Source organism: Chlorocebus sabaeus, chromosome 24 (genome assembly GCF_047675955.1).
Source record: "Chlorocebus sabaeus isolate Y175 chromosome 24, mChlSab1.0.hap1, whole genome shotgun sequence".
Classification (NCBI taxonomy): domain Eukaryota; kingdom Metazoa; phylum Chordata; class Mammalia; order Primates; family Cercopithecidae; genus Chlorocebus; species Chlorocebus sabaeus.
This window is the reverse complement of record NC_132927.1, coordinates 78,036,248-78,044,176: the sequence shown is the minus strand read 5'-3', so window position 1 is coordinate 78,044,176 and position 7,929 is coordinate 78,036,248. Positions and strand designations below refer to the sequence as shown.

Genomic DNA, 7,929 nt, shown 5'->3' with positions numbered 1-7,929 from the left:
TTGTCTTTTAACCTTTCTACTTACAAAATAAGTAATTTACACACCACCATTACAATGTTAGAGTATTCTGAATTTGACTGTGTACTACATACTTTTACCAGTGAGGTTTTTGCTTTTGTATGTTTTTATGTTACTAATTAGCATACTTTTGTTCAGCTTGAAGAACTCCCTTTAGCATTTCTTGGAAGACAGGTCTGGTGGTGATAAACTCCCTCAACTTTAATTTGCCTGGGAAAGTCTTTATCTCTCTTTTGTTTCTGAAGAATAGCTTTTCTGGGTAAAGTATTTTTGGTTGGAAGTTTTTTTTTCCCCTTCAGCACTTTGAATATCATCCCACTCTCTCCTGGTCTGTAAGGTTTCTGCTGAGAAATCCACTGTTAGCCTTACTGGAACTTCTTTACATGTGATTTGTTTCTTTTCTCTTGCAGCTTTCAGGATCCTCTCTTTGTCTTTGGTTTTTGACAAATTGATTATGTCTCAGTGGCAGTCTTGTTTTGATTGAATCAGATTGGAGATCTTTAATCTTCCTGTACCTGGATATTTATATTGCTCCCCAGGTTTGGAAGGTTTTCTGCTATTATTTCTTTAAATAAGTTTCCTTCTCCTTTGTTTCTTTCTTTTTCTTCTTGAACTTCTATAACATGAACATTTGCTCTTTTGATACTCTCCCCAAAGTCCCATAAGTTTTCATCATTCTTTTTCACTCTTTTTTTCTCCTCTGACTGTATGTTTTCAAATAATCTGTCTTCAAGTTCACAGATTCTTTCTTCTGCTTGATCATTCTGTCACTGATGCTGTCTATTACATTTTAAAATTTCATTCATTGGATTCTTCTGTGCCAGAATTTCTGTTTGCTTTTTTTTTTTTTTTTTTTTAAATTTCAATCTTTCATTACATTTCTCATTTTGGTCACTTATTGTTCTTCTGATTTCACTGAATTACTTCTCTGTATTTTTTTGAAGTTTGCTAAGCTTCCTAAATTATTTTGAATTTTGAGTTATTTGTTAGTTTTTTTTTCATTTCCTTTTCTTTTTTTCTTTTTTCTTTTTTTTTTTGAGATGGAGTCTCGCTGTGTCCCCCAGGCTGGAGTGCAATGACTTTTTTTCATTTCTTTCTGGTCAATTTTAGGAGATTATTGTGTTCTTTTGTGGGTGATATGTCTCCTTGGTTTTACATGTTTCTTGTTGCCTTTCATTGATGTCTGCATATTTGATGGAGTCACCTCTTGCAGATTTTACAGACTATTTTCACTATGGAAAGACCTTCCCCTACAGGGAGGTAGAAGGGTGCTTGCTGGTGGTGTGCAGTGGTTCTGTCACTAGTGAGAACACAGCTGTGTAGTCTCTGTGCAGCTGTGTCTTATATTGACATATCTTTCTTTTCCTAGAATAAAAACTACTTGACCATAGTGTATGTTTTTTTTCCCACTAATTAAATACTTTATTGAATAAATACAATACCAAATAAAATGCATTCTAAAAAAGTTTTAAAGGCCTTTCTACTCAGGCTAATGACAAACACAACAAAGGCAGATATGCTAGTTTAATATAATTGGCTGATTTTATACAGCACTTATATCTTTTAGTCCACAAGTATATTATTAAATGATAGAGAACATCTAATACAACCATTTCTACAGAACTAGGAAATAAATTTCTAAGAAAGAAAGATTTTACAGACCCCATCTTTTATACCCACCCCAACAGTCTAACTCTAAAGAGGATAAAGCCAGTAACTTTCCTCACAAGAGCTCACGACTAATGTTGCTTTGCTATCAAAATCTGTATTTCTGATCCGTTATGAACATTGAGACAAGATTCAAATATTCCTGAAGAAAGAAGCACAATGCATGTTGTGATCGCCTATTCAGCAACAGCGAGCACTGCATCCAAAACTCTCATCCCAGGAATTAAATCAGGTCAGCCACATTCATGGGCATCCCCTCCACTGTAGTATTGTAGAAAGTCTCAATGTCATGAAGAATCCTCTTGTCTTCTTCAGTAACAAAGTTTATAGCCACACCTTTCCTCCCAAATCGATCCCCTCTGCCAAGTCGACTCGCTCTTTATTCAAACAGTGTGCTATTTCACTTATGATTCCACGTCCTAACTTACGTCAGTGCCATTTCTGAGTGCTATCTCGTCATCAACTGCTGCTATTGACCCCTGTGAAAATAGTTTTCACGATTGGTAGGTAGATCATAATTTATAACCAAAGACACTTGTTGCACATCATTCCCATGAACCAACAAGTCAGCAGTGATCAGAACATGACTTGACCCTGACTGGAATTTCCTCATGATAACATCTGTCTCCTTCTGGTTCACGTCACCATGCAGAGCAGAAGCTGTGAAGTCTCTGGCATGCATTTTCTCAGTAAGCCAGTCCACCTTGAGCCTCGTATTGAGAAAAATAACAGCTTGCATAATGGTCAGTGTCTCGTACAAGTCACGAAGCGTATCCAATTTCCATTCCTCTCTCTCAACATTAATATAAAACTATTTGATTCCTTCAAGGGTCAATTCTTCCTTTTTCACCAGAATTCAAACTGGACCTCTCATAAATTTTTTGGTTACTTCCAACACATCAGTTGGGCATTGTGGCAGAAAGCAACACAACCTGAATACTTGTGTTTAGTTTTTGGAAAATCTCATAGATTTGATCCTTAAACCCATGGCTCAACATTTCATCTGCTTCATCCAAAATAAACATTTTGATCAATTTTGGAGAAAGATGTCTTCTGTTTAACATATCAAACACTCTCCTGGTGTACCAGCAACAATATGTGGTGCTTCAGCCTGCAGTTTTTGCATTTCATTTCGAACATTTGTTCCACCAATGCAGGCATGACAAGTTGCTCCCATATAGTCTCCAAGTGCCAGAATTACCTTTTGGATCTGTTGAGCCAGCTCTCTGGTGGGGGCCAATACTGGTGCTTGGGTCTCCTTGAACTCAATCTCCAACTGTTGCAGGATGGAAATAGCAAATGTGGCTGTCTTGCCAGTACCTGACTGAGCTTGAGCAATCACATCATACCCTGAAAAAAGTAGGATACATATTTACCGATCCCACATCAAATTGTCACTTCTACTTCACACCATGTATTCCATTTGGAACATGAATTATGCCCAAATAATCAAGAGATCAGCAATGAGTATTCTCCTCATTTCAGGTCAGTCCCAAAAGATGATTGCCATCATTTCACACAGTGTATTATTTTAATAAACATTTGTTTTTTCCATCTATCATATGAAATGAAAACTGTTCTTTTTTGAAATAAGAAAGTTTTGATACTAAGGTGTGTTAGCATCATGAATTGAGGAAATTTCTAAATTTTTTTTCTATGGCTTGGAATACTTTGACTAACATAAAAATTATCCTTACTGGAATGTAAGCTAAAACTAATTTGTAAAATCATTTTGGCCTAGAACACTTTTATAGGGGATGCCATCATTTAGGTATTTTAAGCATTAAAATTAATTTGAACCTAGGCTTCTGGTAAACCTGAAATCTAGGTAATTTATCTCCTCTTTTGAAGACAGCCGGAAACGTTAAATAAAAAATCTACTTGACGGTATTAGGACATAATAAAATAGTGAAGAAATGCTGGCCCCAAATTTGGCAGAAGTGACAAACCATTTTGGGTTGCTTCTCCTCTCAGAAGAAACTGCCAATTCAGTGTGGGAGGTACTGAGAGGCTGAATGATGCTTTTTTGGAAAGTAATACGTCTTTTATAGTCTGCTTTTGATATTTTCTCTTTTTCTTTCGTTTTCTGCAGTTCTACCATGCTATATCCAGGTATGCATTTCTTGTACTTTTTCTCCTCGGGTTTTTAAAGTTTCTTAAATCTGTGCTTGATCTCTTTCAACACTTTGAGTAAATTCTAGGGTGTTATCTCTTCCATTATAATTTGATTCCATTAACAGGTATTGTTCAATTATTGTTTTGCCCCCTCACCCATGTGTTTTCTTTACATATATGAAGAAGGTCAACATATGCCTCAGTCTTTATCTTCTCTTTCTTTTAGCAGCTTTTCTGGTTTTCCCTTATTCTTTTTATGTCCTCATTATGCCCCCAAATTCTCTATTCTTTTATTCTGTGCTTTTTTCTGGATTCTGTCTCGCAGCCCATCTTTAGCCCAGTCTAACTAGCTATTAAGCTAATCAATTAAGTGTGTAATTTCAGGTATTTTATTATTATTTAGTTATAGGATTTTTACTTGGTTTTTGTCTTAGCCAGGGTTCCCTAGTGATTGAATTCCACTGAATTTTGTGCTCTACAACTCTACAAAAAGATATGGCAAAGCCCCAACCCCCAGTGCCTCAGAATGTGACCTTATTTGGAAATTGGGTCTTTACAGAGGTATTCCGTCAACATGAAGTTATTAGGATGGACCATAATTCCCTATGACTGGGGTCCTTCCTTATAAAAAGGGGAAATGTGGACATAGATGGACAGACATACAGGGAAGACGACAGGAAAACATGCAGGTGAGAACGCCGCGTGAAGATGGAGGCAGAGATGGGAGGGATGCGGCCAGAAGCTAAGGAATGTTGGGGGCCACCAGAAGCTGAAGAATGTTGGGAGCCACCAGAAGCTGGAAGTGGCAGGAAGAATTCTCCTTAGAGGCTGCAGAGGGAGCACAGCCTGGCTGATTGCTTGATTTTGCACTTCGGCTTCCAGAACCGTGGGACAATGAATTCCTGCTGTGTGAAGCCCTCCAGCTGTGGTTCATCCTCATGGCCTCCCTAGGTAATAGATCCCCCTGGAAGGTGGAGTGCCAGGCAAGGACCACGCTCCTGTTTTATTAGTGAAATCCAAGGGGCGCAGTAAGGAAGAAGGGAAGGGACACAGATATGGCAGAGACAGGGCTGCAGACAAGTGTGACTGATGACCGCTTCTCAGAGACATACCTTCTAAGAGGCTGTAAAACGGCCGGGTGTGGTGGCTTAGGCCTGTAATCCCAGCACTTTGAGAGGCCGAGGCACGCGGATCACCTGAGGTCAGGAGTTTGAGACCAGCTTGATCAATATGGTGAAACCCCATCTCTACTGAAGAAAATACAAAAGTCAGCTGGACGTAGTGGTGGGTGCCTGTAATCCCAGCTACTCAGGACGCTGAGGCAGAAGAATCATTTGAACCCGGGAGTTGGAGGTTGCATTGACCCGAGATCGCGCCACTGCACTCCAGCCTGGGCGACAGAGGGAGACCCTGTCAAAAAAGAGGCTGTAAAAGGACAGACTCTCAGCACATTCTGTTCAGGAGGAGGAATGGGGAATAATTTATTTACCAGTCAGTGATAAATCCCATTTATCCCCTGATAAATGAATACCTCACGTTACTGGGTGGCACAGGTGTGGGTGCTGAGTGAGTCCTGGGGCGTTTCTTGCCTTGTTGGCAACAGGGAAAGACCGAGGTAGGAGAAAAGCGGCATTCACCGCAGGCTTGGGGTGAAATGTGCTGCCCACTCCCTGTGGAGTCAGGCATGGCCCACACAGAACGGGTGACCACCGGGGTGGTGGAAGCCAAACAGATGGCTGCTATGGACTGAATGTTTGTGTTCCTCCGACATTCACATGTTGAAGCCCTAACCCTCAATGAGAGAAAATTAGGCTGAGATGAGGTCATGAGAGTGGAGCCGCCATGATAGGAAGGATTAGGCCCCTTCTAAGACCAGAGCCCTGGCTCTCCACCATGTGCGGACACAGCAAGAAGCTGGCCATCTGCAAACCCCCAAGAAGGCCCTCATCAGGAAATAAATCTGCCGACACTTTGACTTTGGGCTTGTCAGCCTCCAGAACTGTGCAAAATAAATCTGTTATGTAAGCCATCCAGCCTGTGGAATTTTGCTATGGAGCCCTGAGGCGGCCAACACACAGCCAACGGCTCCAGAACAAGGAGACCGAGAGAGTCTGCCCAGGTCTTAAGAGGCACTGGATGTAACTTTCGTTTTTCTTTCTTCTTCTTCTTTTTTTTCTTTTTAACAGTTTTCAGATCTCTGCCAAAATTCTCAAATCTTCTTTTCCCTCCATAAACAAAGAATGCATATTTATTTTGAGATCTGTGTATCATAATTTCGTTATCTGGGTGACTGTGGACCATTCTGTTTTGGTTGCCCAAACAGTCCGTCTTGTTTCCTTGTGTGCTTATTGTGTGATAGGGCATCCATTGGCGTATTGTAGAAATACATCAAGATGTAGGAGGCCTCCTTCCAGGTGTGAGATAAGTTGGCTCTATCAGGCACCAGGGGGCACCAGAACTCTATGGCTGCCTAAATCTAGTTTTAGGAAGTGTGATGATTCAAAGGCGCACTTTACTTCCTCAACTCAGCAAGGCTGGAATGCCTCTAGGTTGCCCTTACACCAAGGCCACGAGTCCCCACCCCAAACAAGAGAGGTCCCAGAGCCTACCTTTGGTGGGTCCTGCACTCCTACCCCTTTCCCTTATGCTTGTAGCTGAGTTTCAACAGAAATAAAGGAAGTCAGCAGCATTAGAACCACGTTTTTAGAGTGCTGCAAGAAAAATAGCTGCTAAACTGGGATTTTCTATGAAAAGAAAATATCCTTCAAAACTAAAGATAAAGATATCTTCAGATAGATGTTTGGCATGAGAAGAACTACACTAAAGAGAATACTTCCAGAACCAATACAATGGGGTTTTGCAAAAGAGAAAATACTAAAAGGTATCTTCAGGTCAAAGGATGAACCCAGGCGAAAGGTTAGAGATGCAGGAAGGCATGAAGTGCAATTAAAAGAGTCAATAGATTGGGAAATCTAAATGAATATTCAACCGGGTGTGGTGGCTCACTCCTGTAATCCCAGCAATTTGGGAGGCTGAGGCAGGAGGATTACCTGAGGTCAGGAGTTCGAGATCAGCCTGACCAACATGGTGAAATCCAATCTCTACCAAAAATAGAAAACTAGCCAGGCTTGGTGGCACATGACTGTAATCCCAGCTACTTGGGAGGCTGAGGCAGGAGAATCACTTGAACCCAGGTGGTGGAGGTTGCAGTGAGCCGAGATTGCACCATTGCATTCCAGTCTGGGTAACAAGAGTGAGACTCTGTCTTAAAAATAAATAAAAAAAAATGAATATTCATAGCATAGGACAATGACATCTTGTTGGGTTAAAAATATGAATAGAATGAAAATGTGTGGCAACTTGGCCTATAATTTGTGAGAGAATAGACGGAGTAAAAATGTTGTAAGAGTTTTGCATTCTCATAAAAGTACCACTTATTATTAGACTTAGTAAGTCCAGAAGCATGTTATAATTAATCTCTAAGGCAACTATTAAAAGAATAATACAAGATTGCATAACTTTCAAGCTCACAGGATAAAAAAATGGAAAAATAATGCCAGGTGCATTGGCTCACACCTATAACTCCAGCACCTTGGGAGGCCAAGACAGGAGGACTGCTTGAGGCCAGGAGTTCCAGACCAGCTTGGGCAACATAGTAAGATCCTGTCTCTACAAAAAATTAAAAAAAAATTAGCTGGGTGTAGTGGTTCACACCTGTAGTTCTAGCTACTTAGGAGGCTGAATAGGAGGATCGCTTGAGTCCAGGAGTTCGAGGATACAGTGACCCATCTTCATGCCACTGCATTCCTGCTTGGGTAACAGAGTGAAATCCCATCTCAAAACAGACAAGCAAAAATGGAATAAAAATAATTCATTCAAAGTAGATAGCCAAAGAGAAAAAGGAATATAGATCAAGTGAAAGATTGTAAAGAATTATTTGCCCAAATATGTCAGTAATTACTAATATATTTTAAACCAAATATATCAGTAATCACATTAAATAAGAATAGCCAGGGACTACTAATGAACATCAAAAAACAGGGATCAGATATATCTTACCACCTGAATCATTCAAAGAATGGACAAAATATATGACATGATGAGAGAATCAGGCACCAAAGGATAGTG

At 40.2% G+C, this 7,929-nt stretch overlaps 1 non-coding gene and 1 pseudogene across 1 annotated transcript; both read right to left on the bottom strand.

The window, feature by feature from the left end:
• Nucleotides 1–2,155: 2,155 nt before the first annotated feature.
• Nucleotides 2,156–3,040, bottom strand: LOC103229719 (eukaryotic initiation factor 4A-II pseudogene; annotated as a pseudogene).
• Nucleotides 3,041–3,137: 97 nt separating this feature from the next.
• Nucleotides 3,138–3,206, bottom strand: LOC119619199 (small nucleolar RNA SNORD2). Its single transcript, XR_005235626.1, has one exon. It is a non-coding gene; the product is annotated as a small nucleolar RNA SNORD2 (small nucleolar RNA).
• Between the last annotated feature and the right edge of the window lie 4,723 nt (nucleotides 3,207–7,929).